General features: G+C 41.8%; 1 protein-coding gene across 1 annotated transcript in view; it reads left to right on the forward strand.

The window, feature by feature from the left end:
- Positions 1-5,000, forward strand: part of rap1gap2a (RAP1 GTPase activating protein 2a) — a 92,736-nt gene that overhangs the window by 8,543 nt on the left and 79,193 nt on the right. The window lies entirely within an intron of this gene.

Here is a 5,000-nt window from a genome sequence, read left to right on the forward strand (position 1 = left end):
TATTACTTAATTTACAATTGGAACTTTTTTTATATATTTATAACTCACTTTAAAATATTGACCAATGGACTTTTTGGCAAAAAACCCCCAACATATTTGTATTTGTTTTATGAGGGAATGACAAATGGCAAAAAAGGCGAAAGAAGGGTAAGTGGATTCCAAATCCAAATCAAACACCGGCGCTAATAACCCCGCGCAGTTAGAGTGAAATTATTACCATTTTCAGAGAGCTGGTGGTAACTGTGCGGAGAAAAAAAGAAAAAGACAGCGCCTTCAGTGCCTCCTCTCCGTGCAGGATCAGACCCCGTTGGGGTCTCCCCGTGCGTAACGGGGTGGATTCACATTTTTTTTTATTTGGAGGAACAGGTCAAGGGGACGCATTTTGCGGCCACCCCATTGCTGGCGCGCTGATGGGATGGACCCTTAGGGGCCACTGGGTCTCAGTGCAGCTGCACCGGTTGCACCGTCGATTGTAACGCCACTGGATGTAGGCAACACATTGGAACTGGGCATTAAGACCTGCGGTGTAATCGCAGCCAAAGAGTCAATGGGCCCACAGAGGATTTCCCCCAGGAGGGCGGAGTGACCAATTTGTTAGCGTCGTTGATGGATTCGTAATTCTATATCAGAAAGTGATGATGATGATGATGATGATGATGGTGATGATGATGATGGTGATGGTGATAGACGGATGGATAAAATGTCACTGTCAGATTGACCATTTATCTTCTTATTTATAAGAGCCGCTCAGGTCTGAGGTTCCACGCTGTCCTCGCATACTGTATCTCTGTATCATGCGGCACGGTGGCACAGTGCTGGCACTGCCGCCTCACAGCAAGAACATCCTGGGTCCAGTTTCCGCCTGGGGCGCTGTAAGCACCGTGCTTAGTTGGTTTATCTCCTGATTAGGCATCATTCTGTATGGACATTGCATGCTCTCCCCATGCTCACATGGGTCTTCTCCAACACAAAAAAGGAACCCAATTAAAAACATGCAGTACACTTCCTGTCCTGTCCCTGACCTCGACATTGGATCCTTAAATTGGCCCGGGTTCTGACTGAATGTGAGGGCTGCCCCTGGAGGAAGGACCGCTAGGATGGAAGAAATGCAGAAGGCAAAATTCTACGGTCACCTGTGTGTGTGTATCACACTATTTTCGTTCATTTCCAATTTTTTGGCTATTTGTATATATTTGACTATTTATTTTTATTTTTAATTTATTTTTGCCTTAATTCTCGATTTTTTCAGACTCAGCTTTTTTTTGTTCGCACTATGCAAACACTATACAAAGGGAGTTAAAAATTCTAATTTATGTAACATGTTAAAATGTCCTACTGAGTAAATTACTCACTGTCGTACTGGAAAAAATAAGACCTCTGACATATTTTTTAATGCCAAACTCAGACACAGTTCATCCCACGCCCACTAAAGAGGAGGATCCAACTGTCGGATGCGGCTACGTTCGGACACACGGTCAACCGGACTCCTTCGTGTGTAGAAGCCCAGTCAGGAACAACAGGGAGTGAAAGCAGAACGTGTTTACAGTCTTTCATTGGAAATATGTGAAATAAGAGAAGTTACAGATTGAGAAATTGAGGAAACGTGCATCATGCATGCACATGCTCCGCTGCACAGCACTCCTAGTCACTCCCTCCCACCCTCCCTCCCTATTGAACCTGGTTCTCTGTAATTCAAAACTGCGTTATATGTCTTCAAAAAAAATAATCAACCATCCAAAGGGAGCGTTGTTCACATTAATGGTACGCGCCACCATGTTGCCGTGACGTGCCGGATATGAAATGCACAGCCCTCCCAGCTCTAATTATGCAACCCTAGAATTTCGGCTTGCACAACGCACCTGCTTTAGAAAGTTAGAAAAAATAAAAATAAAGAAATGATGAGAAAATACAATTCTTAAAAATGTATTAAATATTATAGATGATAATTTCAAAGGATCTTATTCTCCCTGACTCAGTCGGATGAGTTACAAGGAGGCAGAGGGAACGTTGAAAAAAAAAGATCTTGCTGGAGATAAGAATAATAATAATAAGTATGTTACAGAGACCTTTTCTTTTTGGCCAGGGCTTGTTCCCTTTGTCCTTATATTAGCATGTTTTTTGGGGGGTGGGGGCTAGTGTAAATGTTATCTTTCCACCGGCATCATGGAAACCGGCGAATGGGTTGCAGCTATTTCTGGAGCCTGGCATTTACACTTCTCCGCCGGGTGGCTCATATTTATATGTATTGTACTGAGAGCCAAACAAACACCATGAGCGGCTGCTGTATTTACCTGAGCCGGCAGCTTCATCAAAGCCTCCTCATAAGGAGAGAAGAAGAATAGGCCGCGCTTGTCGACCCTGGTAACGAACTGACGGCTCAGCGCCTTATCTCATGCAATAAACTGCTGATTGGCCGAAAGGGAGAGAGGCGGTGGTCCACAAACAGCCGACAGCTGAGGGCAAAGCTAGATTGCTTTAGGTGGGGCTTGTGAACTCTGAGGAACACACACATGCACACAACCACAGCATCGAGAGTCAGTTCTCGTTTTGGGAAGTTGTGCTTTTTTTTCCCCTCCATCTTATATCAATAAATGTGGCTTATTTTCACTTCTGTGCTGTCCGCCAACCGACCTGTTTATCAGTGTGCGTGTGTCACTGTGAGAAACAGGTGGAGATCAGTTCTCGAGGTGAGAGGTGTCGCTACTCCACCCTGTTTGTATCTGACAGATCTGTAGATGTGCCATCTGGGCGGGGACGTTTCACTTCCTGCCCTCGCACGTCCAATGCCTCTCTTAATCTTGGTGAGAATTTGGAGATTTTAGCCTTTACTTTTTAGTTACTTATTTCTTATTGATTCATAATTCTTATTATCAATTATGTATTTATTTATTTCGTTGATGTATTTATTTATTTTATATTTTCATTATAATTATTAAAATGACTATTTAAGTCACCATTGAGTTTATAACTGATGACATTGATTGATATATATATTCAAGTTTTATCACCTGTATATTATTTTATTATAATTCAAATTTTACTCAAAATTGAATTTTCAGACCAGATTTAACAATATTTCATGTACATGTAGTGGGCTGTAATTAAAGCCCACCTTCAAAGGGTTAAAAGGCTCGAGTTGAATATATTCTCATGTTTCCTCAAATTGCCACTAGAGGGCGCGCTCTGCGCGGCTTTTGGTTTCAGTGATGGCTCCAACTGTCTCTATTTTGGAGAAGTGTCTGATTATTATGATTTATTTTTTCAAATCTCAGTTGCTCTGCCTCTGTACCTACAGCTGGGAAATAGCCCTGCATTAGGCCTTGACAACTGCATAGACTCTATACTGACTTGAAAATGACTAAAATTCCCACTTTGGATGCATTCACGCAATACTATAAATCAAATGTATCATGTCATAAAATGCTTACCTCTCATGTGCATTTTGTAAATAGGGACGCACCCATCGTAAAGTTTTTGTCATGGCCGATTCTGGTTGACGGGTTTTAGCTTTTATTCAAGCAACGGACAGGAAAGAAAGAAAGAATATGCAATAAGATGTTTGTTTTCTCTTTAACAGGCCACATGAAAACAACATATGTGAAACTAGAGGCAACCACTGCATATTAAACACAACAAGCAAAACAAAGATGCTGCTGTTTTAAATTATATTGAATAATTTCAAGGGTCAAAACAAAAAGAAACAGAATGCTCTGACTTTAGCCTTGTGAAATTACATCAAATCAAAATAACTGAAATAATTTCAATGATTTCAAAATGTTGCATCAAGTTAAGTTTAGTGCAATGAGTATAACAAGGTGCTACAGCAGTTGTTTCTTTTTTTATAATTTAAATTTTTTTTGGTGCAGTTGTTTTTTAAAGGAGTAATAAAACACTTTTTGGCTTTTACTTTTCATTATGAAGTTACTGTTGATTGCACAGTGTAATGGTTATAGAATAATGACTCCATCAGTGTTTAGATTGGTTCCCTATAAGCATCCATATCGCTATGCATTCGGAATGCCCTGGGTGCAAAACCCGGGTAAAGTTAATACCAAGGATTTACGGCAGTGACGGAAGGAGGTCAACCAACGTGCAACCATGAGAGGAAAATGTCGGACGGTGGTGCAATCTACTTTACGTAGATTCCTTGAACCGTTGAATAAAAACCCTTGAATATAAAAGCGACTCATTGAAATGGGTTGAGAAATGTAAACGTTCTAGTGCTTTTTATCCAGAAAAACCACAGCACCCCCGTTTACTTGTATTGGTTTACAGGCCAGTCCTGCCCGTTCCAATATGGTGGCGACGTTGACATATCGCAGCAACCGTCCGAAACAGTCAATGCGGCGTGTATGTATATATGTCTGTGATGGCGCAACAAAAATCAATAAAATGAACCTAAAATTGTGACAATTTGAATTGACCTGTTGACCTCTTTCTTTCTCTCTTATTTCCAAAGTGAGTCTTTGCGACGACGGCGCAAATGATGTCCATCGCCCCTTCAAATGAAATTATGTCAATGTAAATTTAAGATAAAATACAATGAAAATCCTACACGGAACTATATTGCCTTCGGTTGGCACTGGTCATTACTTCATTTATGGCTTCTTTTTCAGCAGTGTATGAAAAAGACAAAGCAGTTCATCTTGGTCACAAGCTTCTCGGCCTCTTTCCTTGTCCCCTGCATGACAAGCTGAGCCGGACAAGGGTTCACTGTCTGCCCTCGTGCAGGTGCAGACAGGTAGCTCTGCCCCTGCAACGCCGGGGCCACGACCCGCTGTTTCTGTTCGGAATATTTTCCCAACGTCGCTGTCGTGCATCGTGAACGGTGATTCCCCTGCGTGGGATTCTCTCTGCTGGGCGCGTCTGTGCTGCCGTCTTCACTGCTCTCCGTTCTCCGTTTGTTACACGTTCTGAAGCATTTCCTGACCTTGATGTTTGACTGTGTTGGGGAAATATCCATCCTCCTACCTTTTTGATTTAAGAAAAAGACACTGTTG

Source organism: Zeus faber (genome assembly GCF_960531495.2).
Source record: "Zeus faber genome assembly, chromosome: 9".
NCBI lineage: Eukaryota > Metazoa > Chordata > Actinopteri > Zeiformes > Zeidae > Zeus > Zeus faber.